At 39.4% G+C, this 27,319-nt stretch overlaps 2 protein-coding genes across 4 annotated transcripts in view; one reads left to right on the top strand and one right to left on the bottom strand.

Moving 5' to 3' along the window:
- The window catches only part of MACROD1 (mono-ADP ribosylhydrolase 1), a 362,985-nt gene that overhangs the window by 56,793 nt on the left and 278,873 nt on the right, over positions 1-27,319 (bottom strand). The window lies entirely within an intron of this gene.
- FLRT1 (fibronectin leucine rich transmembrane protein 1) overlaps positions 1-27,319 on the top strand; it is a 130,441-nt gene that overhangs the window by 32,538 nt on the left and 70,584 nt on the right. The window contains exon 2 of the mRNA XM_053448671.1: positions 20,871-21,516. The gene's annotated coding sequence lies outside the window, so the exon portion shown is untranslated. The remainder of the gene's footprint in view (positions 1-20,870; positions 21,517-27,319) is intronic.

Raw genomic sequence — 27,319 nt, 5'->3', positions numbered from 1 at the left:
TTAATAAACTGTAATATAATAAACCTTTTAAATTTAGTAATTTGGGATCAGGGAATTATCTAGAATCTCTTCCTAATGAATATGGGTTCTGCATCTGAAAAAAGGGGTTTGTGATACTTTTTAGTAGGCCAACACAGAAATAGTATGGTTTAGAGTAATTTAAGCTTTCAAGACCTCAAGGTCCCTTTCTTCAAATCAAATCAGTTCTTACATGTAATGATATCTAACCTTCTTACATCTGGAGAAGCAATGTCCAAGGTAGTGAACGATTATGCCATGCTACAGCATACTCTTTGAATGCAGGTCCACTTAAATGTATCCTTTCTACAACCAGTATGACAATAACCACTTTTCTGCATCTAAAACAAGATTACCGTATTATTGGAGAGAAAAAATATAGAATGATAATGGTATATACAGAAGTATTAAGAGGGTAGTTAAACAAATAAAACTACAAATAAAATTACACAGCGAATTACAAACTATTTAGGAAAAAAAGTTTTAGACACAACAGTCATGCAGTCAAATAGTATGGCGTCATTTAATATTTAAATCTAAAGATTGTTAGGATATTTTTAACGAAATGTTAATAAAGTTTGATGCAATCAACTATGTCACTGAGAAAGGTGTTTTTCCAGCAGCATTCTGAGCTTAACCTTGTATGTGTCCTGTCTTCAGTGTACTGAAGTGATAATCGTAAGCTTTTAGTCATTTATTAAATGTATCCTTGTATTGGTATTTAGTTCATGGAAAAGATTCAGGAATTCATTTGAAATGAAGCTTATTCTTCAATGCAGCCAGGAAACCTATGGAGCAGGTGGTAGTGGCAGGTACCATCCATACTAACAAAATGTGACCTTTTGGAACCCAAATGTATCAGTATCTGTTACTTATCTTGCTTTGTTTCCATCTTTATAGGTGATATGGTCAGTATGCAGTGATGTAATCACAAGGGTTGCCCAGCTATAAACAATACCTGGGGCTTGTCTGCAGTACTCAGTGGTCTAGTTGAAAAGCATGGGTATTTCTGTTAATTCATTGTCAGTGCATGCATATAAATGACAAAAAAGCAGTGTTATGATGTGCCTTGAACAGTTAGATTACATACAATGGCATCCACTAATATTAGCACCCTTAGTAAATATGATCAAATAATGCTGTGAAAAAATGTCTATTGTTTTACCATTTGATCTTTTCTTCAAAAAATACACAAAATACTCTGCTCATGGATATCATACAATTGCAAACACAACACAGGTTTATAAAAAATAATGTTAAATATATGTGTGGCACAATTATTGGCACCCTTTTAGTCAGTACCTCCCTTTGCCAAGATAACAGCTCTGAGTCTTCCCCCATAATGCCTGATTAAATCGGAGAATACATGGCAGGTCATCTGAGACCATTCCTCCCTACAGAATCTCTCCAGATCCTTTGAATTTTGAGGTCGACACTGGTGAATTCGCCTCTTCAGTTCCCCCCACGGGTTTTCTATGGGGTCCAACTCAGGGGACTGGGATGGTCATGGTAAACCATTTTTTTTTACATTTCAGTTTTATTGCATGTTTCCAAAAAACTCAGTACATAGGCATACAATGCAAGTCATTATGCAGTGTCAAGTGATACAAATACCAATCAGCAACATACCATGAGCATCATATTAACGTTCTACAATATGAGACATAAGTCTGGTTGTTATTGCATCTGGAATGAGTATAATTTTCATTTTAAACATGTATCCAGTTTTATCAAAGAAAAGAGAAGAAGGAGAAGAGAGAAGCTGTATTTAAGGTTCCGCTTACTTCTGCGCAGTAAACCATTTTTTTGTTGATTTTAATGTATGTTTTGTATCATTGTTCTGCTGGAAGATCCAACCATGGCACATTTTAAGCCTTCTGGCACGGGCAGTCAAGTGTTCTTTAATATCTATTGATATTTGATATCATGAGTCCTAACAAAAGGTCCAGGCCCTCTGACAGAAACACAGCTCCAAAACATTAGTCACCACCATGTGACCATGAGGTACTTTTTCATATGGCTACCAATGGTGTTTATTGCCAAAAAGCTCTATTATGGTTTCATCTGACCAGAGACCCTGATCCTATTTGAAGTCCAGCAGTGTCTGGCAAACTGAAGACAGTTGAGTTTGTTTTTGGATGAGAGTAGATGCTTTTTCCTCAAGCCCTTCCAAACAATTTGTGGTCATGTAGGTGATGTCAGATTGTAGTTTTAGAGGCTTTCTGATTCCAAGATGCAACTAAATGTCTGCAATTCTCATGCTGTGATCCCTAGAGATTTCTGGGCACTTGAACCATCCTCACAATGTCTAAGATAATATGGACATACAAGATCTTCAAGGTTGATTCATAAGTATTGCCCTGATGGTGAAAATGTGGAATTTCAATGCTTTGGCTATTCTGTTATAGCCACTTCCCATTTTGTCAAGCTCAACAACACATCACAGCTGTATTCCTTGTTCTTACCCATGTGATGAATAACTAAGAATGTTACATAATTTTTATACCCTTTTGAAACAGGAAGTCATGGTCGAACAGTTTTCTTGTCCTTAGTCACCCAGGTTTTGCATTAAAAAATGTAAACTAACAATGGGAATATACTTCAAAATATACTACAAATAAATGTTTCTCATATGAATTCATAGGAGTGCCAATAATTGTGCTACACATATATTAAATATTTTTGTGTGGGATAAACCTGTGTTGTCTTTGTAATTGTTTGATATCCATGAAAGCAGAGTATCTGTGTGTATTTTTTTTTTGGAAGAAAGATCAAATGGTTAAACAATAAAGACACCTTTTTCACAGCCTTTGCTCATATTTACCAATGGTGCCAATATTAATGGAGGGCAATGTAACTAGTTACATCAGGTAAACAAGGTAAGCAGGAGAGCTGTAGGTTGTGCTCATTATCCAACTGTGACCTTGTGTGTTTGGAGTGTAGTTTGTCGAGAGTGTTTGGATTTGCACCTCCGTGTCTGGGTATGTTAGTGAAAGTGTGTGAGTACTCTAGTGGGTGAACATATGTCTTTGGCAATGTTAGTATGTGTGTGTGGCTGGGTATGTTAGTATGTGAACATGTGTTTTTGGGTATGTTAGTATGTGTTTGGTTAGGATATTTGGCTATAGTTGTGTTTGTGTCTTGGTGTGTATGTTAGTGTGTGTGTTAGTGACCAGTGTCTATGTTGTAGTGCTGAGTGTCTAGATGTATGTGTTAGTGTTGAGTGTCTAATTGTGTTAGTGTCTGTGTGCGTGCATGCGTGTGTGCATTAGTACGAGTGTCTGGATGTGTGTGTTAGTGTGAGTGCCCCTTCGTAGGTCAGGTTTATATGTCTAACAGTTGGAGCTAAGATCCAAGCCCCCTACCTGGAGAGTATCTATTTTTCTGTAGCTATAGTTTGTTGGCTGGAAGATCCAGTACATCTGATTCTTGCATTTCCTTTCAAGCAGAAGGAAGTGAGCTTCTAAGTGGCAGTTGATGGCACATGACAGGACATAGGACTCTGTCATCACTGATGCCCATAATGGAACCTGTCTTTGCAAATACTACTGCTGCAGGAGAGGGGTCCTATGCACCAGGTGGCCCTAATCTGGACTCTCACATCACTCAGCACAAGTAATACTTTATATGCTATTTAATGCAGACACATACATAAATTAGACCACAGCAAGTAAGGAGCGATCTGGGGGCCCCTGCTACCATTTTCCCCATTGCTAACCAACCCTTGGGCATTGTGTGTCTGTGGGGTTCTCCTACTAGTCATTTAGCTTCTGCCAAAATGATCATGGTATCTAATTTTTCCCTCTATAGGGCTTATATCACTTTGTCCTACTTCCTTCCCCTGATGTCCCTCTTTCCTATGATCTCAGAATGTTTGCTGGGTGAAAGTGTATCACACTGTTCTACACAATATTGTAATAATGTGCTTAAGTCGAATAAATGAATAAATACGATCCATCATGTTTATTTAAAATGCCTTACTTACGGTAGTTACTTAGGCAGATATGAATGGTAAAGCCCCACCTACTGGCCATGCTGGTACCAATCCTTCGAAAATAAAAGTAACCATGTTTAGCCATTGGAAATGTTGGGACGTATGGAACAACCTTCCTTCAGAAGTAATAGAGATTAATAAAATGAGGGGAAAAAATATGCATGGGACAGGCATAAGACAATCCTGAATATATAAGACAAAGCCACTTGAATTAAGGTCTGTTTGTTTGTGGGGGTGTTTTACAAAAGGAAAAAATTGGCAGATTAGGTCTTCCAAACGGTTCTTATTCTATGTTTCAAATGCATTCAGAGTATGATGAGATTTAGTGACCACCCCAGTTGAATTTATATTTATTAAACTACAACATAGCATTATCTCCCATCATTTAAATCTGGGGAGTGTTGTGGTGTCAATGACTATGCAGCCAAACATATATTTTTCTAGCTTTAGGGTTAAATGTTACCATCTGGATATCAGATGCACTAATGAGTTGTTTGTATTTGCCTGTTTGTTCATGCACAGATTGCCCTTCTAATATTGTTTTTTTTCTTTGGCTAAGTCTAAAAAAAAAACTTCTCTAGTTTCCTTTATGGAGGTAAGTGTTAGCCACTATCAGTGTAGTTGCTTGTCTCTGCATTTCCTGATACAGTGATTGAAGACCTGGTCCAACTCTTTCATGATATTTTATGTTCTACATAGCAGTCTGTGCCGGTGCATCATTACAAAGCAGGCATGGTTAATCAGTATTCATGGTGAGATTCCTAGCGTGGGTATTATATTCACAAGTTCCCTCTTGCAATTACCGCATTTGCTCGATTATAAGACGACCCCCTCCAAATCTGAATATTAATTTAGGAAAAAAGAAAAAGCCTGAATATAAGACGACCCTATGGGAAAAACCTTAATGCCTTATAGCCTCCTATATGCCACTCTGCCTCCCTGATATGCCTTTAACCCTGTATATGCCACTCTGCCTCCAGAAATGCCTTATATCCCTATATGCCACTTCCCAACCACCCATATAAGACCCCCCCCCCGACTTACCAGTGCTTCTGACTCCCTGGTGTGTGGTGGGGGCAGCGGGTGTTCCGCCGGAACTTCTATGAGCACCAGAGGGTCATGTGACGCCGGTGCTGCGCCATAGAAGCTACGGTTGTCTGCGTTCATCGAGCGGATGTTCGCCGGCTGGCAGAGAAGAGAATTCCCTGCAGAATTCTCTGGTTTTATACTATGTATAATGTTTATTGTTCTGAAATCCTGGATTTGAAGACCGATTTTAGAAAGCATTTAGTCCCATGTACAGTCTATATTGTGAAAGGTTAAAATATGACCCAAGCATACTGTGTAGTCAAGTGAAAGATCATCTGAGCTTAATGAAGCTGGACAATAAAATTTACTCTGTCCATGTCCTTAAGACTTTACAGGTATCAATGTCTTTCATAAAGGCAAAAAGAGAGCAATTGCTGTGTAAAATTGAAGTGATCATCAGAAATACATAAAATCTGGGAAACAATTAAATGATTCTGCTGACTGCACCACACTTCTCTAGAGTAGTCATGGTGGACTTGAGGCAATATTTAATTGCAGTATACCAGGGATTATTAAATTACAGTGTAGCTTTATATAATAGTGTGGCTATTTTTGGGCAAAATCCAAACATGATCATTGTGGCTATTCACAGACATTTACATGTTAGTCAATCTACTCACGTTAGACTCAGCTGAGGCTTTTGCAAATATATGGCCATCTCAACAGTGTCTATTCACCAGTGGCTTAGCTGGTCGAAGAATCTTGAGCTATTCACTAAGGGAATTAAAGTGCCCTCTTCTTGCTTTTTCGACTGTTATGTAACTAAGAGGATTTTGGAGCAGATTTCTCATGAGATGAATCTGCCTTTAAAATCAATATAAGTTAAACTGAAGTGCTTTGGTTATTCAATATTCAGTTTGTCACTGAATAGCAAATCATCAAAAGAACATAACAAATTCTGCAAGTTATCCTGTATTTAGCTTCTGCAATAGGGATTGAGCTCAGAATGCACTTGAACTGTTCATCAAGACTCAGGTTAGGGCGAACCATCCGAAGTGTACCCAGCATCCTCCATATTCTATCTACCTTATTAATACTTTGCATATAGTGAATAAACATCAATGAAAATTTTAAATTCATATCACCTTATTTAGTTTTAATTAATTAATGCTAAAGCCTGATCTTAAGCAACCTCTGCATTGATCGTTCCATAAAATGACAGTGTTGAATAGATCTTTATTCGGAAGTTGTAGCCACATTACAGTATATGATTATTATAAAGGGAGTCTTGCACAGGCTTTCATCAATAAAGTATTTAACCTTATTTGTATCAAAATGATACTTTGTGTAAAAATGTGGCTGTGAAAGCAGAGTTTCCGGTCCACTATAGCTATATAGTGGGCTAAAGGTGATCCCAGATTCACCAAAGAGACGCTAAAACGTATGATTTGCCACACTGTTGCGTTAACGGACAAGAATTAGGCATCATATTTTTATTGGGGTCATCCCCTAGGAACAACACCAACGTAAACTGAAGCAGCGTAAAAGCCACGCTCAGTGGTGTATTCCAGCCTAGGCCTAAGGCGGCAGGTCTAGGGTAAATATGGCACTGGATTGTAGTTAAATTAGTATTAGGGTAAACTTCTATTTTAGTAGAGGCTCAGCATAATCAGAAGTGGCATTGCTGATGTACATTCAGTTTTGACAAAAGTGTCAGTGGCATTTTGGATGCCAACATGTCATATGCCTTTTCTAAAGCATGCATTCTTTCTAAATCTAAGTTAGCCACAAACAATATAACAAATTCCCCCACAAGTTTACTAATAAAAAAAAATCAAACTAATATTTACCTCAAACAATATATCCTTTTAACAGATAGAATGGTGAAAACACTTTGTAACCTGTTCTCTGTCTCTCTCTGCTACAGTTAGTGAAAGGAAAACTAATGCAAATGTTTACAAATAGTTTTCATTGCGCATGTTATACATTGTAAAGTAATTACATGGGTGGAACCAGTGGAGATAACCTGATGCTGGTGTGCCCAGTGGAAAATAGGCACCAAAGGAATTTTAGCTAAATGCCTTACTATTACATCAGAGCAGAGTTCTGGCTTTGTGGGATGCAATTGTTATTACAAACACTGAGCTAGTGTTGCAGTGAGTGGAAGATTGCAGTTTACTGTTGTATTTGTATTTTGCTATGTCATATCCAATCAAATGGAAGGTTGACTGCTTACAGACATAGCAATTAATCTTCGCCTCACAAGTGCACCAACTTCTGCATCCAAATTAAATTTGGAGCTGTCTCATAAATCTTCAGTTAAGATCACACACATTCCCCCCTCTTATTCTCTAAGTATCAGAAGCTTAAGAGTTTAAGTCCAGGGGGGAGGGTAAGAGAAAATGAGTAGACAACCTGCTTAAAGTAGACCCAACCCCCTCCCCCCAAAAAAATAAAACATTATGTTAAGTGTGACAGAACCCTCCATCACTTGAGGACATCTGGAATTCTGGAACTGGAGAAGGAATATAAAAAACTGTTCGGCTGTCGCTATTCCAAACATTGAATACCACTGAGTGGTATTGCCTTCAGGTCTTGAAAGGTACTCGCCCCATACCAGGGTTTTGATCTTAACGACAGCTGGGATATGTACATGTTGTGGCCCGAGGTTTTGCGACTGAAGAGGTAATAACATCCTTGGGGAATGGGGAATTTTTATGCCTTATGGTTGATTCCATGATTGTTATCCGCCTAACTTTACTCTCGGTCTCCCGGGTTATTATTTTCACTGTATACGATACTGGAATTGTACATCGCTTGTACCTGTATACATCTATTTTGTCAACATGTCTATATGCACCTTTGTTTTTATGTTGTATGCTTTGTCTTCTCCGTGTAATAAAAAAGTTTAAAAAAAAAAAAAAAACCTGTTCGACCATGTTCAACAGTATGCCCAAGTATCCATGGATTTTGTGGATTTTTCATCTGAGGATGGAGGGGTGGATGAGACTGCAGTTTCCACACATGGGTCCTCAAAATGCTGGGCAGTCTGACTACTGAGTCAACGTTGTTTGGGGTCTCCTCCTCGGCCAGTCCCATTCGGAAGCGGGTGAAATGTGATGGAACCCTCCATCACTGGGGCCACTGGAGAGGCCTGAGAGCCAGCCTCCTCCCTACCGACTATGGGCCCTGGCTTTGTAAACACTACTGTATCTACCCCCAGAAGTATATCATCACATTACTTGCTGAGGGGATTATCTCAGACAGTCAGGATCTGCAACCAGGGAGTGAACGCCATTGTTTCAGTTTAATGTCAGACCCTTTCCCACCCCATGGTGCATTAATGTGTTGTATAAGTCAGTCTCTCCCCAGTTCCACCACTACAGACATTTACCTAGGCCAAATCATGGAACTGATTTCGTCCGGTAATAGTGGAGGCTGGGACCCTATTGTATTGTTAATCCCTTTACTGACCCTGTTGTCTCTGGGAGGCAGATTAAGGGGGTGGTTTGTATCCCAATATCTTGTTTTATGTTAATGTGTGCTTTGCTGGCTATATCCAGCCCCACGTGTGAAAAATAAAGCAGTCTTAAGTTTTGGTTATACTCTACACTGAGTCTCGGCTAGTGACCGAGAAACCTGGAAAAGAGTTTGTTGTCCCAGGCTAAGGGAGCACCAGTCAGCGAAGGTAGTCAGTCGGACTATCCAGCTCCGTGACATTAATGTTCAGAGAAAAATAAACTATAGGTTGTGTTGCCATATACTATACTTGTATTGTAGAGTATATATTGTTTTATTATTTTTTAAATTCGGAACAGAGTAAGAGAAAATACATCATAATACAATGCCGAGGGAAATATTATCAGGGAAACCCCAGTTCACATTAAATATGATTTAATATGCAATTGTGAGATTGTGTACATGTAAAAGAAAAAAAATTTCAACCTTATGACTGGAAGAGAGAAAATAAATAAAGGTGCCCCAAGAGAAATGAGGCCCTCATAGACAGGGGCCTGGTGCTGAGAATTTGGGTGCGCCTTTTTATGGAAATAAATAAATTAGACACCTCGGCATCCATGTGTACTGGATAAAGATGGCATCATTGCTAGGCGGATAATATAGGATAGAATCTTATGTGATGGGATTGGGAGCCAGCGAACGTCTGCTTCTGCCCGACACTTCCACCGGGTCTTCTATGAAGGAGTGCCAGCATGGCATGAGCTGCAGGTTCTCAGTCATAGAAGCTCTGCCGGAAGTGCCGGGTAGCAGCAGAGGTTGTCTACGCGCATCACGCAGACGTTCACCGGCTGCCCCCACTAGACACCAGGGAGTCTGAAGCACGGGGGACAAGTCTGGGGGGGCAGAGTGGCATATCAGAGGCAGAGTGGAATATCAGGGAGACAGAGTGGCATATAGGGGGGTATCAGGCATATCAAGCATAGTACTCAAGCATAGTTTTTACTAAATATGAAAAAATTGTTTACATAATATTTAATAGTAAAACTTTTTTCCTATAGGGTAGTCTTATATTCAGGCTTTTTCTTTTTTTCCTGAAGTAATATTCAAATTTTGGAGGTCATCTTATAATGGAGTAAGTACTCTATCTTTTAGGATAGAGTATCTATGTCAATATTTGGGATGTCCTCTGCCCAGGCTGCCAAGTACCGTGTATGCGTGTTCATATCTATCAGTACATGTACTAACTTATGTAGGAGATAAATAAAGGCTCCAGGCACTCAAGAGTTACAACGTCAGGCAGATTTATTTGGATAAAGAACAACGTTTCGACCTCACAATGAGGTCTTTTTCAAGTTTCTAACTTATGTAGGGACGCTATGGAATATGATTTTGGCAGGTTGAAAATGTGATCAGACATCCCTCATTGGAACAAAGGATTGGCAAGTAAGGGGAGAAAAGAAGAGTATTTGATTGTGAGACAAGCCATTTTCTTGCAGGCACCACGTTTTGTGAGCCGTTGAAAGGATAGGATTGTCTTCTATTTCTGCCAGTCAAAAAATACAATCCAAGAGTAAAAACAAGCGATTATGGCACACCAGATCACGTCTCCTAAGGAGGAAAGATAAAACTTTTAGGGGGTAGAGAAGCCTATGGAAAGTCACCATCTTGTAAAGATGGGAGTATAGTGGGAGTTTTGCCCGGGCTTTGAATTCTTGGTCCATCTTTGCCAATATTGGGGCGATATTCAATTTGTATAAATGGGTTAAATTGGAGTGATTTTTTAAAAGGGAAGGGATAATTCCAAAAATACCTTGCCTGAGGATAGACCGCCAAAGCCAAAAACCAGAGGCATCATGAAACGTATCTAGCGAAAGGAATGGACTGTTTCGGTTGAGACATAAAGAGAAGTAAGTCATGCACAAAGGCAGTAGTCCTAATTAAGTAGTCAGACCCAAACGTTATTAGTGGTTCAATTGTCAGATAATATAATGGTGATTGGGGATAGCCTTGTTATGTGCCCCGCTCAAGCATAAAAAAAAACATTGAATTTTATTCGTTAACGGTCATTTGAATACAAAAAAAAAATCTGAAGTTTTCGAAAAAAATTCCTTAAAGTAGAGCCAAAGTGGTGAAAAACAGGTAAGATAAAACCAAGATATGCAAACGCTTTGGATTTAGTGTAGGCAGTTTACTATTAAGGTAGAGACATTCTTGGTGGAATGTCTACGATGTACAAAATCAGTTTGGCACATTGGAAGAAGGTGATGCAAGGAGAGAAGGTTGACTTGTGGTCGGGGGAGAAAAATAAAAAAAGAGGGGGGGCGGTATCTTACCCCACCTAAAAGGCCTTGTGGTTTTCACACATGGCCTCTCGTGATCAGAGAGAAGAGGGGGGTCTCGACACCCAGTGAGTGGATCTCCCAGGCCTGCAAAAAAGCTGCACTTCAGGTGGACTTGAAGGAGAGGTAGGAGCCTGGATGTTGCCTTGGAGTCCCTCTCTATTGAACCTGGGTGGTTGGCGGGAACAGAGGCATGGCAGGGCCTACCCTATCTCCATGCAATGCCGACTGCTGGAGAAGTATCCTGAACTCCGGGGGAGGAAATATCAGTGAGTAGCTCCAACATTGCGGTGCTTGCCCACACTCAGCAAGGCATGAGAAGATCTATGTCTTGCCCCTGCAGCACTGAGGGCCCGTGAACGACTTTAGATAAGAGTACTAGGAAGGAGCAGTTTTAAGAAGCAGTCATCTTGCTTAGCCACCGCACCGGAAGGCCACATCTTAATTATAAGGAATATGTCGGATCATGTTAAGCATTGGAGGGTTTGTCAGAGTATTTACTATGGCTTTCCATAGCAAAGAGATATTTAAGAGGTTTGTGAAGTGTTTTTTCCAGTTAAGTCAAATTTCTCCACCCTGTTTATCTTTGTGTAGTGACAAATGGTCATGTTTCCCAAAAGTTACAGATTTGGAAAAGCCATCATAAGAGAGTTATAAAATCAATCTGTTGCAACACCTATGGCACCACCTCATAGGTCACTCTATAATACGCCATACTGTATAAACCCCAGACTACACCCACACCTAATTCTTTTCCCCACTTCTTGCCACGCACAGGTATCATCCTGATGTAGACACCTAACATGTTTTACAGGAAAACGATTTCAAAGAGTTTACTTACTTTTTCTTGCCACCGTATTTGTCCCTTCTTAATATGTTAGAGAGAATGTTTAGTGAATAAACATCTTTATTTTACTATATTAGAGTACCACACTATGTCTTAATGAGCAGAACCACAGACTAAAACCTACAATATGTTCTAATAATTGACACTGCCTTTTGATTAATATTTGAACAAATAAATTAAATAAACACAGAGTAGGGAGAATGGAGACAAGAGTACTTAGCCTGCATATTTGATTTAACAGCCCTGATAAAAAATTGTTGAAAAGTAGATAATTCTGGGATAAACCTATAAATAGGGTCTTGTCTGTGGAGCAGTAGGCTGACCTAGAATCATTTAGCAGCGTGTAGCAGTAAAAGCTGAAGCTCATATGTGTGAACAGATATATATTACAGAGCGGGTGCCCAGAAATACATTAAAATAAATGGCGATAGCTGTTTAGTCATGCTGAGATTTGACTACAGCTTTCCTTCCCTCTCTCTCCCACATACTCAACTCAGAATCTTTGGAAAACAGCCCAGGATGAAAATGTATATTGTATATTTACTAAGTGGTCCTAAGAAATATAAAAGTAAATAACTACACTACCCAAAAATTGGATGTAGTCTGCAGACTGTCAGCCATTAAAAATGAAAGACATTGCAAATGTTTGGTTTTGGAGTTAAGAGGCAAACAAAACAACTTTTTTTTTTATAAACAATGTATTAGTTTAATTTATGCTGCTCCAGAAGGAAATCATTCAAGAAAGCAGACCTCAACAATTTATTTCACACCAGAATACACAAACAGAATTCAAAGGCTCCATTGGTAGTGAAACTGGGGCCACAGGGCACAATCTCCTCACCTTTTAAGGTTTATTACAGTGGAATAAAAAGAGTATTTATGAAGGAATCAAAGGAGGTTTTACTTTTTTTATGGTTTTAAATTTAATTAGGAGTAGCCTTCTCTCTGACAAGACATCTGAAACCTAAAGCATTGCTTTGTGCACCCACTGGTGCACAGTGGGTTAATTAACATAATGCTGCTTCAGAACACATTGAAGAAGTACTGGTAGTCCGTTTGTGACAGGTGTGGCTTTTTTAATTTTGTTTCAAATGTAATTTGAGAATTTTGTGATTCAAAATTTTTTATTCAGATCTGACTGTTGACATGACCATAGGGTACACAGTATGTATACAGCGGCTTGTTGTAATACAGCTTAAAACACAGTAGTACATTATATATATAATAACAGTTTGACCACCTTTTGAGAGGTAAGTGTAGCGTGTCGTTAGAGGCTAGAGAGTGGCCATAGCTCATCAAGCAAGTGGTAACAAAGTGACACCGTGAAGTCGTATGGTAGGAGTTCAGCATGGAGCAAAAATATCAGCAAAGGACATAAGTAAGCATGAAAATAATGAGAAAAAATGTGTCATCTGCTCTTAGAGGAGCAGTGCAACGCCGCATGGGCTCAGATCCGAAATATTTTCGTTTTGGAGAACAAAACAGAAATCATTGAAAAGAAAACAAGAAAAAGCGGCCTGACAAAGCCGCAAACAAGAAACAAATAAATCGTAACATTGGCATCACAGTTGTGGCAATGAGGGCAAGTCATACGACCCGAAAAGAGAAAACATTCATATGGGCAAGTACAAGGAAGCAATTCGGGAGACAGATAAGTATCGGTCAGGTGCGGCCAGAAATCTCACAGAGAGGCAGAAGTCTAGGGGGGGACATTAACAGTAAGTGCCAACTAATTGGTTTTCCACCCATGGGGACCAGATTTTCGTATAGAGATGAGTCATGCGGGATGACCAGTGGGACATTTTTTCCAGGATCCTATGATTTTCTAGAGTGGAGACGACGTCCGCATAGGTAGGGGGAGATGGTCTCTTCCAGTTCCTAGCAATACAGAGTTTAGTGGCTCATAAAATGTGGATCACGAGTTTCCTCGTGGGGTGGGGGAGTGAGTCCGGGAACATGTGTAAAATGGCCAGTTCAGGGGTAAAGTCGAGGTCGAGACGAAGAATAGAGCGAAAGGAAGCAAAAACCGTCTTCCATAACGGTTGCAGTGCAGGACAACTCCACCACATGTGGACCATATAGTAATTTGAGAATTTTGTAGAGAGTAATTGAAGAGAATTTTAAAGTTATTAGTCATGGGAAAATGTGATATTCTATCAGTTGTTTTCTATGTGGAAAACTGTATTTCTTTCTGATTATCTTGTCAGGCAAGTGGACCAATGTAATTTAAAATGTAATTTTAAAAAGACGTGCTCCTTAAGCCCTACTTCTACAAGTAAACAATATAAAAATAAATAACCTCAAAACCCATTAAGCCAATAGTATTAAAAATATGTAATATTGGGTAATATGTATAGAAAGAATGTGACCCTCTTGAACATAAAATAATATGTATGTGGGGTATGATTGTAATCAGGAGTTGTTGCTGATAATAAATTGGGTCATTGCATAGCTGTGGCACCAACAGTATAGAAGACATTTTAAGCATTTTGTTTTCTATTTTAGTATAGGTTTTTAATCTATCACTAATAATTCTTTTATGAATTTCTATTATTTTAAAAGAAGGCCCTAATTCTCGTTAACAAAATGATGTATAATGTGTGCAGGTTCATCAATCATATGGATAATTATGCTTTAAAAAACATATATTAAAATGGCAAAAAAACCTCTGGTCCTTAGGTTATTAAAATGCCCCTGTTCCAAAGGGGCTGAGAAAAGTCATTTAGAAAAACATTTCAGATAGAGAAGTTAACTGAGAAACATGCAATTAGCTGTTTAGAAACACATTATGTACACCTTTATTTGACTTAAAGGTTGGTACTCATCCAGCCATCCATTTTAAGGTCCAAGAAGTTATTAAGGGAAAAAAATGGCAGAGGGTTTTTGTGTCACCAAAGAGTGATTCTTCCTCCTAAAGAGGGACCATTTGGGTTTGAACGGACAGTTAGTGAGAAATTGGCCTGGCATTTTAAGACTACCCATAAATCACAGGCATTCTGTATACACAAGGTCACATGCTGTATTTTTATATCACCAGCAACATGCAGACCCAAAAGGTTTTAATCAGCCATCCAAGTTGATGAAGGTGGAAGGTGCCCAGTGTTGGCATGCTTGGGGGCTGTAGAATAGAAAGGTATTTGGCAATTACAGGTACGATGATAGTCTGAAACCAACATTTCTTTTAATGCTTCAAGAATTGCAAATGTGTTGGATAATTCTTCGAATACTGAAGAAACAAACATGGAGTTGGCAAAACGTACACAAAGACGAAGACACACAACTTCGTCTTCGTTAATATCTCCAACTAATCTCCCTGGTCTCTTCCCCAAGTTCCATCGTCAGGAGTTAAAGGTCTGTACTAGCGACTCCATTGGTCGCTTGTACGGACCTTAAACTCCTGGAGCAGGGAGAACAATGGTCTCCCCAGGCCTAGTTTTGGCTTCAGGAGTTAACGGTCCATACAAGGAACTCTATTGATCGCTCATACGGATTTTTAACTCCTGGAGCGGGGAGACCAGTGGTCTCCCCAGGCCGAGTTTCAGAACCAAGACTTTTAGGTCCGTACGAGCGACTCTATCGGTCGCCAGCAGGGGGCTCGTCTGACATCAACCAATGAAGAGCAGCTGCACCTCATTGGTTGATGGCAGAAAAGGCCCCTGCCGGCAACCAATGGAGTTGCTCGTAAGGACCATTAAAATCCTGGCGCCAAAGCTAAAAAAAATAAAAAACAGAGAAAAAAACGAACACAAAGAATGTACACAAATATTCGCCCGAACAGAACACAGGAATGGGCGAATATTCATGGAATACGAGGATTTTTTCCCCCCACGAAGACGAACACGAAGAGTTGGCCAGCGCCCAATTCTAGTATTTAGATATATGATTCCTCCTTGTTTTTTTTTATTATAAATATCTTTTTCTTTTACTAGACCGATCAGTGCATCCATGGAAATACAGGGAATATACTTTCTACTATGGCACAAACTTGGCAACTATCTAGTAATCATATCATAAGGTGCTCGATAACCAGTCTACGCCACCCATATAAATACCAGTGGAGACAAGGAATGATCCCCTAAAATCTGGGGGTTTTAACACTGGCCTCATCTCACTTTGGGTTTAGTCTCTTCGCTTAGGCTTCTGGAAATGTTGCCAAGTGCATTAGTGCTGGATTGCTATAAATTTCAGGAGTCAGGGGCTCCGTAACTCAATGAAATCCATAGTGAGTTATACAGGAAAACAACGTCTCTCCCATATTTCCCCTCTTATTTACAGCTTTGTTTTTCTCAAAGTTGCCCTCTCTGGATCTTGCTAGGTAGGTGCAGGGAGAGTGCACCCCCATAAAACATTAGCTGAGCACACGTTGTTACTTCTTCCCCTCTCTCTCCTTCCCGTGTCTGGGAATCAATATTAATTCATTATCGCCAACACTCGTCAGATATATTTATTTATGTCCTTCTACCCCCCCTTCCAACACACAAACACACACCGCTTCACTCCTAATCCATTAAGATGCTGAATTTATGCATACATAAAATAATAAAAACAATGTCTATACCTACTGCATTTATAGAAAAATGTGTGTATATATATATATATATATATATATATATATATATGTGGGTGTGTACATAGGAGGTATAGGCTTAGTTATAGGTTTAGTTGAGTTGTAACTGAAAGGCTGAACAACGAAGCCCATAAAAGGAGAGAATAATATATAGATGTCTATGGATAGGTATAAGCACTTAGAGGGTCATAAAAGGTATACATTACATATATAAATCTAGATGCACTTAGAAGGGAAATCTGTCAGATGTTTGCTGATGCAAACCACTTATTGTGTCAGATGTAACAGGTTTGTCGATAGGATTTTTTTTAATTAACGTAAACAACACTTGAAATTTCCAGACTGAGGTCTGACGGGAAGGGTTTTGGCTAAGAGAAAAGAAGAAAGCAATAGAGGAACAAAAGAAGGCTACCTGTAGATATTGTGTGTGTGGGGGGGGGCATCAGAACAGCGTGTTCGCTCACAGATTGAAAATGGAGGCAGCATTAACCTTGGAAAGTCTACACCCTGCTCTTGGTGATGTGTTCTGCTTTGTGGTCGTGATTCAGGAGTACAGGTTGAAAGGAGAATGCACTGGGATTCCAAATTAAGCATGACACATGTATGTCTCTGGGCTACTTACACATACAAACAGAATATGATTTCTGCTCATAAGAATCGATTAACCCTTCTCCCGACACTGAATCTTGATGGATTAATTAACCCTTTGGTGTCATTGATAATATGTTCCTGTCAATGGCCACACTGCCAAACTCTCCTCATACAAGAACACGAATGAATGTCATGCCAGACCGCTGTGCAGCATCATTAAGTCTTTTCTAAACCAGAACCAGAAAGAACACCTTTTTACTCTATTCATGCAATATCACTTGACTTGACGTTAGATTTTCATGTAATGTCATCTCTGTTCTACCATTACCTAACATCATTCAACTCCACTCAGGTCTACATTTATGCCTTACTATCCTGAATTCTAAGTAGCATTACTTAACCCTGTACTGCCACAGCCTCAGTGAGCATAATTTAACATCTGATATTCCATAATTTAGACTGCACAGTGTCTGTTAAACTTGTCTCCAGCCATTAAAGTCGGCAGCAAATTAGCTTTGGATCCGGGCTGGTTTCCATGTGATGAGCACAGGGAGTGGAAGGTTTGTTTAGCCAGAAAAGAAGTAGAGTTCAGTTCTAAATATTTGATGTTTTAGGATCGTTAAGCATAATTAAATACACTGATGTTAATGCCGTCCGCTCAGTGGAAGTGACAGGCAATAACTGCTGCATTTTATGAGTCCTTAAGGTGAAGATTCACAGACTTTCCCTGTACCTCTGTCTTCAGAGAAGGCAACATATGTGCTTATCATTTAAATACAACTAGACCTATCAGCCATAACATTATGACCACCTGCCTAATATTGTGTAAGTCCCCCTTTTGTTGTCAAAACAGCCCTGAGCCATCGGGGCATGGACTCCGCTAGATCTCTGAAGGTGTGCTGTGGTAGCTGGCACCAAGATTTTAGCAGCAGACACCTTAAGCCCACAACTTGACTTAACGAAGTTGCAAGGTGGGGTCTACACGGATCAGACTTGTTTGTCCAGCACATGCTTGGGTGGTTTGAAATCCGTGGAAAGTCGCTCAGATCCTTACGCTTGCCCATTGTTCCTGCTTCTAACACAACTACTTTGAGGACGAAATGTTCACTTACTGTCAACTCACTGAAAGGTGCCATAATAACAATATTATCGGTGTTATTTACTTCCCCTCACAATGGTCATAATGTTATGGCTGATCGGTGTACATGTACCTATAAACATTGCATGGGTTCTCTATATAACCATATAGTATATGTGTAGATAGCACCTATCCTGCTAGAGGAGGCCTTGCCATAGAGGGACTGCATTGCTAGTCCTAGGCCAGATTACATCAAGGGAAAAAGTATTAATGTAAAATTTTACAGTATGTGATAGCATGAGCAAAAATATATGCTAGTCTTACAAAAACTCATACCTACATGCTGACTGTATGCATATACAGTACCAGGAAGTGACAGATACATGATCCTAAAGTCTTTCTTTTAGGGGTAAAACAGAGTTTTGTGAACTTGCTGCATGATTAACAGGAATATTCTTGAGCTGTGGAATATTGTGGCTGAACATTATCAAGCATGATTATATATTATCAAAACATTTACTATATATAACTTACTATGCATACCAGTCTCACAAAAACGTATACCTCATGTCTTGTACTTACATAGGTACTGAGAGGCTCTGCACACTATACCAATCTATAATAAACCCAATGTCTTATGGAGGTAATAGAGAGAGGACTAATAGAAACACTACAAAAAGCTTTGGCACACTGTATTACAAGCCAAATTTATGAGGCGCAACCTCTGACAAACTTGCAATCATTATGTGTATATAGGCATGAATCACAGGTGCTGAGAATACCCTTTTTGTATACCAATGCTTGAACTCATGGCTAACCCAAGGCAAGTATATACAGAACAGGTACCGAGAGGAGCCACAATCTCTATTAATCACCTCTACTGGAGTTTCACCTCCTCTCTTATTTTATATGTTATTTCTGACTGCCTTTTGACAATTCATTAGATTTTGATCCCACTTGGTATCATTCTTTTTTCTCTCCCTTTCATGACCATTTCTCTCTTTCATTCCTAGCTCTCTCTGTGTCTTGTCATCTTCTTCCTTCTGCTCTTTCCTTCTCCCTCCCTCCTCTATCTCTCGCTCACTCCTCCTCCTCCCAATCTGTGCGTTCGCTCTATTGCATCTCATACGTATGTCCTAATACTCAATACAGTCATTATGCATTCCGAAAGGTTGCCCTGAGAGGGTCAGGCTACCGACTGCAGTCACTATTTACGTTTCAGTGTTTAAATGTAAGCTAGGAGCACAGAGAGTTAGTAAGAACTCCACAAAAATGAAAAGCTGTATCTGCTGGGAATGGAAATCTCCTGTCTGCCGGGGTTTCTGCACTGCGATGTATACAGGCGGTAATATCGGTGAGAAAGCTCCATCCCTACATCTTCCCATCTTTGCTTAATGTCATTTTCAGCAAGGTTCTTGTGTTTATTCTAAGGATGCATTAAATGCTCGTTACCTTAAAATGTATTGAAATGCTCCACAGAATTGGTTTCTAGAATTGTCTTGCTTCTCATAAGCACTTATTACATCTCCTGTATTCTGCACATAACACCTCACATTTTCCACAACGGCAAGATTTGCCCTACTTTTTCAAACAACCGGCACCTATAGCTTATTTTATTATTCCATGTAAGCCATTCCTTGTATTTATTTTAGTCCAATGCTGACATGTAAGTATACGCATATATATATATATATATATATATATTTGCATGTAAACCAAACTATTGTCAGAAACTGTTCCCTATAATGGACATCAACCATTGTAACTCTTAATAATCTTTAACATCTGTAATTCCATATACCACCTGTACTATAATAAATGAGAACATAATAGCATTGCAATCAGAAACTTTATCTAGGTGTACATAACTTCTGTTATTGTGAAAATAACTCTTAACATCTTTTAATTACTGCCACGTGAATACATTATAAAAACTGTTAATTGATGCAGAGACGCTTATTGTAACTACAACTATTCCTTCATGCAGATTCCTATTGTCACTTTTACTGTCCAAATAACAACTTTATGTGGTTTGTAATTTCTATTTGTCGGCCCTTTCTCCCAATGTTTGCCTTCTTGTGCCTCTTCACATGTTTGCTTCCCCTGCCTCTCATCTCATTAGGAAATCTGCAAAGCTTAACAAGTACCAAAACGAGCCTCTCTCGTTATCCTTCCTCTTCCCCACCTTCTGTCGACACATTAGAAGCTCATACACTTGCATTCCAGTTCATCTGACAATTGTACTCGTTATTACGAAGAAGTTTAATTAGCCTGAGACGTTACTTAGGTTTACAGCGCAGACAGCACTGTCTGTTCTCACTTCTCCCTCACTCCCTTCCTCTCTCTCTATTCTCGGCCTGCTTTAAATTTCGTGTACGCCTCCTGGCTCTGTTATATCTGCCACATTTCTCGATTCGTGGTTGGTGTGTGTGTGATGGTATTGTGCTGCAGAGGAAAAATCAAAATGGGGAAAATAACTAAACATTGTTTGAATTGTTTTTTTAAGGTAACAATACAGTCAGCGCTTTAATAAATGAGTTGGTGCAAGAAGGGGACAGGTGCATGTCCCTAAAAATCTTTGTTTTGGGGAAAAGGTAACTACGTATACCACCACGGAATTATGTTTTATGCATGTTCTGTGCTAGGACCAAGTTAACCATATTATGTCACAATGCCTTTATATACCTAGCCATTAAAATATGCTGGCATATCTATTTAGTACAAAATACTACATTTCTTTTATTAATGACAAATATGATAAATGCTACTGAAATGCTTACTTCTCTGGCAGTTAGAGGGACCAATTGTATCATTTTTCACAAAAAGAATTCCACCAGGCACAAATGCCTCTAAATGAATCTCCTTACTACTTTGATGTTACCAGACTAAGCTTTCAGTGTGTATTTCTGTTCATCAGCATTAACATTTCTGATTTCTTTTGCTTGCAGGTGTGATAAAAGATTCCAGAAACATGACGATCAGGAAAACTAACTCTGGTTTTTACTATCAAGTGGGATTATAAGAAGTGGAACGTGCAGTCTTCCTTATTTGCTCTTCCAAACAGCATCTTCCATCATCTTTTTTGTCCAAGTAGCCTAGCCCCAATAGAAAGCAGTAACTGTGTCCTGCTTTATTCCCCCCAACAGGCTTAATCGGTGGTTATTTTTTTTGGTAGGTTACTGGCATCCCATTGGAAAATAGAACACCCAACCATCTCATGTACAAGAATACAATACAGGGCGAAATGTCCTTAAATCTCTTCTGTCACGCGACATTGTCTACTACATTGACCCAATCCCCTTCTCTGGCATAAAGAAGGATAACTTGCTTCCATAAAGAAGAGAAAGGGGTAGGATACAAGGATTAGTTTACTACAAAAATAAAAAACAAAACAAAAAGCAGGAAATGGATTAATCCAATTTTACATTTTCGAAACCAGACAGTGGAATAAGCTGTGTTAGCTGTAGAAAAGAAGCACTCCGAGGATTTTACCAGCCTGTGTTGGATTTACAAATGCCAGGAAAGTAAGATGGAGAGACTGCTATAGAGAGAACAGAAGGAGAAAGGCAGAAGCCCTCACAATTCCTTTAAAAGGTATGTGTAAATTGCTCTGTGTGAGTTACAGAGTTCTATTTTTGCTGTATATTATAACATCCTGGCAATCAGAATCTTAATTTATTTAATTCAATACTTATTATGAAGAAAAAGATGTATTAATCTAAAGACCCTTGCATTAAAGTGGGTCATTTAAAAAAAGGAATTAGATGAATACTGTAACAGTTTTTTTATGATTACAATTTTTTTATCTTTATGATTCAATTCATCTGTAGGTGGAAGAGATTAGAAATTGGGCACATTTTGTAATTGAAACGAGTTACAACAGAGAAATATGGTATAAAACAGACAGAGAGTAACATGGATTATAAAGAAGTTAAAGTGAAATAATACTAAATACGTATTTATGAACCTATATTGATATCCCCATAAGTATGATCCTGTTAGCTAGACAATAATTCTCATCCAAAATCCATACATAAAAAATTAAAAAACAACATTTATTAAACATGCAAGATAAAAAAGGTACATGTCTTAATAGATTCAAACATAGAAACTTTGGGATGTCCCTGTGAGAGTTTTTTTTTTTTACTAGTGCCTTTTCTTAATTTGAGGTTTGGGATCTCTTAATGAGTTCACGTTACTTGGACATTTTGTTCTGTCCTTGCATTCAGTAATATCTATGTTTTAGTATATACAAATTCTGAATATTGTCACCCTTTTTCTTGGTGAGAATGTATTTGTAATTTAACATGCTACAAGAAGATAAGAACCAGTCAGAGACAATACAAAGCTAGAAGCATAAAGCCATCATGACACACAGAGACTAATTTCAGGTTATGACAAGTGCGAGCCTCGTTAGCTTGATATAAAAAATATCTCTACCCTGCATCAGCTCATTAATCCCTGCCAATCTATCCCTGTCCATCTGTCAGGTGTGTGGATGAAGGGGGGTCTGCCCAAAAAAGCAAATAGACCCTGATAACTGCTCATGAACAGTTCATTCCTCTGTAGACTCGAGGCCTTTCTAATCTGTCTATATACATTAGCAGTCATCATACAGCACAGTGCACCGATAACAAACAGATTAGACCCAGCAACAATTCTGCGAATGATCATTGTAGGGTTCTCAGTATCTCACATGCCAGTAATGAATAGGGAGCATTTTGTGTAGATGTTATGTACTTACACAGTGAATACTGTGTGTGTGAGGTGCATAATGTATGTAATACAATTAAAAACAGTGTATGAAATGCACAGAAACCATATTATGATGAGTTATAAGCTGGGCTATATCACAGTGCTATCCACCTTTCAGACAATGAATTCCAGGATCATGTTGATCAGTGTAATTTGGCTTATTGTTAGAGGGAAACCGTATAAAGATGGAAAATATGTATATTAATGTAACATAGCAGTCATTATATATTAATATAACATAATGTAATAGTAAGGTTGATTGTACAAACATGTAATGTAATATGTGTATAAATTAAATTATGAAAATAAAATGCATTCTTCTTCCAAATGCATTAGTTACATAAATATGGCTGCAGGCAGGAGTAAAGACCCCTTGTACCCATGTGTGGGAAGTTTTGTCATTGATTTCAATCAGCCAATCAGTAGCAAGAACGGTGGGACCATGGAGAAGGAGGGTAGCTGCAGTAGAGCTGCATCTTCTGTGTTGTGTGTTCTGTGTGTTGTTAGAATGCATATTAAAATACAGAACGTTATCTATTTTTCTTAAAAAGGAGGAATAAACAACATTAGACTGTCCCTTTAAAACAAGTAATTTCCAAATTTTTAGGATGTGATCCCCATACCACTCAACTAATTATTGGAAGCATAATGAGTCTAGGGCACCCATAATTTTAATTCAACCCAGTGATTTTCCATAATTCATCATAAATGACCCTTCTGCTAGCTGGCTCAATGAGACACTGTTAAAGAGTGGAACTTGCAAGGTTCCTGCGGACTCTACAATTACAAAACAAAACAAATCTATTGCAGAAATGTTAGCCAAAGATTGCACCTTTCTGAATAAAACATTACAGGCAGACTAGATGGGCCAAATTGTTCTCATATGTCATTAAAGTCTATGTTTAAAAAACAGACTTCATGTGTAACCAAAAATTAAATACTCAGTAGAGTGTACTCAGCCTTTGAGCAACATGAGCATTAGCTGCCTGACGCCCACAATACTGATATGTCCAGTATGCTGGTTGGTGACATGTAAATCATATCACTCAGGAGACGATGAAGGAGGTACAGAATGATGAAAGGATGATGCAAACACTGCAGATTATTCCACTGGGTCTTGTTACTTTGCTTCTAAGCAACAACTACCAGCCTTCATTCAGCTATAAATGACAGTACTCATGAGGGCATATCTTCATTATAAAACTTAGGAAAAATGTGTCACGGTTTCATATATATATATATATATATATATATATATACATAAAGTATATACAGTATCTTACAAAGTGAGTACACCCCCTACATTTTTGTTAACATTTTATTATATCTTTTCATGTGACAATACTGAATAAATGACACTGCTACAATGTAAAGATTGCCAAGACCCTGAAACTGAGCTGCAGCACGGTGGGCAAGACCATGCAGCGGTTTCACAGGACAGGTTCCACTTAGAACAGGCCTCGTCATGGTCGACCAAAGAAGTTGAGTGCACGTGCTCAACATCATATCCAGAGGTTGTCTTTGGGGAATAGAGATATGAGTGCTGCCAGCATTGCTGCAGATGTTGAAGGGGTGGGGGGTCTGCATGGCTGTCTAACGATCATGCACAAGAAAGCTTGCAAATAGTTTACTGAAGACAAGCAGACTAAGGACATGGATTATTGGAACCATGTCCTGTGGTCCAATGAGACCAAGATAAACGTATTTGGTTCAGATGGTGTCAAGTATGTGTGGCGGCAAGCAGGTGAGGCTGCATGGCTGTCTAAAGATGATGCACAAGAAAGCATGCAAATAGTTTGCTGAAGACAAGCAGACCAAGGACATGGATTATTGGAACCATGTCCTGTGGTCCGATGAGACCAAGACAAACGTATTTGGTTCAGATGGTGTCAAGTATGTGTGGCGTCAAGCAGGTGAGGAGTACAAGAACAAGTGTGTCTTGCCTACAGTCAAGCATGGTGGTGGGAGTGTCATGGTCTGGGCCTGCATGAGTGCTGTGATAAAAAAGAAGAGTGGTTATAAGTGAATATAATGGTGTAATAAGTAGAAAAACTTCCCCTCTCTTTTTTCACAGCTGCCACCCTAGAACAACACTTTCCGTATGTTGACAAAAAAAACAGTTCCACTTAGGGGTTGCTCATGTTAATTGTGGAAAGAGGGAAAAAGAGTAATAACAACAATAGTATAGCCTGTAACAACCAATCAGTATTTTTATGTGTGGTAAATATTGCACTATATTCGCTCTCTATATTCCGTCTCCTCCTCTTATTGCTTAATTTCTTCCTCCTTTTCCTTTTTCTTCACAAACTCTCTCGTACCCGCCGTACCTCACTTCCAGCACACCTTGAGCAGAGCTAGAATCTCCAGAAGATGCAAAATGGGGCACGCTAGACCAACGGACGCTCGGAGGAGTGACTCTGTTTTGACACGCCTCTTCCTTTTCCTGCTTCCACTGGTTTAGCGTGCCCCATTTTGCATCTTCTGGAGATTCTCCAAGATGACCACTGCCTTGCTAAAGAAGCTGAGGGTAAAGGTGACTGCCCAAGCATGTCTCCAGACCTAAACCCTATTGAGTATCTGTGGGGCATCCTCAAACGGAAGGTGGTGAAGCGCAAGGTCTCAAACATCCACCAGCTCCGTGATTTTGTCATGGAGGAGTGGAAGAGGACTCCAATGGCAACTTGTGACGCTCTGGTGAACTCCATGCCCAAGAGGGTTAAGGCAGTGCTGGAAAATAATGGTGGCCACACAAAATAGTGACACTTTGGGCACAATTGGACATTTCCACTTAGGGATGTACTCACTTTTGTTGCCAAGGTTTAGACATTAATGGCTGTGTGTTGAGTTATTTTGAGGGGGCAGCAAATTTACACTGTTATACAGGCTGTACACTCACTACGTTACATTGTAGCAGAGTGTCATTTCTTCGGTGTTGTCCCATGAAAGATATGATAAAATATTTACAAAAATGTGAAGGGTGTACTCACTTTTCTGAGATACTGTATATCTATATCTATCTATCTATCTATCTATATATATATATATATACCGTATTTGCTCGATTATAAGACGAGGTTTTTTTCAGAGCAAATGCTCTGAAAAATACCCCTCATCTTCTAATCGGGGTCGTCTTCTAATCAGACATCAAATAGAGGTCTGATTAGGAGACTAAGATCCAGATCCCCCGCACCGCTGCAGGGGACCTGGATCCCCCCCCATCATACACACACTTACCGGTGCTTCCTGCTGTATTGCCGTGGCAGCGGGTTGACGTCTAAGCGATCCGCGTAGACAACGTCCGCTGCAGCCGAAAGGATGTGTGGCTAGCAGCGGGGGTTGTCTGCGTCCGTCGCGTAGACCTTCCCCGACTGTCGGAGATCAGAGCTCCCTGAACCGGTGCCGCACCGGTGCGGGGAACTCTGATCTCTGACAGCCGGGGAAAGTATACGCGACGGACGCATACAAACCCCCGCTGCCAACTCCACCTCCTTCCGGCTGCAGCGGAAGGCGACGTCAACCCGCTGCCCCAGCTGGAAGCACCGGTAAGAGAGGGCTGAGAGGAGAGAGAGGGGAGAGAGAGAGTGTGTGTGTGTTAGTTAAATGGGGGTATAGGGTGTGTGTGTGTTAAATGGGGGCATAGGGCATTTCTGGAGTGGCGTTAAGGGGGCATTTAATAGAGCACTCTGCCTCCTGAAACGCCTTATACCTCCCTATATGCCACTCTGCCCCATAATATGCCTTTTAACCCCCTAAATGCCAGAGTGGCATATAGGGGTATAAGGCATTTCTGGAGGCAGAGTGCTCTATACAATGCCTTTTAACTCCCTTAATGCCACTCTGCCTCCTGAAATGCCTTATACCTCCCTATATGCCACTCTGCCCCATAATATGCATTTTAACCCCCTAAATGCCAGAATGGGATATAGGGGTATAAGGCATTTCTGGAGGCAGAGTGGCACATAGGGGGTCAAAAGGCATACCATGGGGCACAGTGGCATATAGAGGGTTAAAAGGCATACCATGGGCCACAGTGCCATATTGGAGTGGCAAGCCTGGGGGCAGATGTGCGTAACTGGGGGACAGGTTGGAAAATACAAGAAATAAAAACAAAAAAATATTTTTCTCAATCATAGCTTTTATTAAAAAAAATAGTTTACATGAATTAACATTTACTGGTAAAACTTTTTTTCTTTGGGGTCGTCTTATATTCAGGCTTTTTCTTTTTTTCCTAAGTTAATATTCAGATTTTGGGGGGTCGTCTTATAATCAGGGTTGTCTTATAATCGAGCAAATACGAGCAAATATTTCACACTACTGTTCAAAAGTTTGAGGTCACAGCTATTTTCATGTTAAAGAAGAACATTTCTAGTTGTGTAACATAATTGCAAAAAGATTTTCTAATAATTGATTAACTTTGTAAACTTGGATTGTCCCTTATAAAATATTGCAATGATTGCTGTATGTTGGTGTTACACATTCTCTCTATAATGATATAGAAAATATTGGCTCTGTTGTACCCTTGGATTACTACACACATTCATAGAATTGCTCATGATATTGAAGCTTAGCCCTCTTTTATTTTACAGTCTTTATATTTGCTCTTTATATGTTAAGTTATAATTAACATTGCACAATAGGTGCC

Source organism: Spea bombifrons, chromosome 10, assembly GCF_027358695.1.
Source record: "Spea bombifrons isolate aSpeBom1 chromosome 10, aSpeBom1.2.pri, whole genome shotgun sequence".
Lineage (NCBI taxonomy): Eukaryota > Metazoa > Chordata > Amphibia > Anura > Pelobatidae > Spea > Spea bombifrons.
The sequence above is the reverse complement of the archived record's forward strand: the minus strand, read 5'-3'. Positions and strand labels throughout refer to the sequence as shown.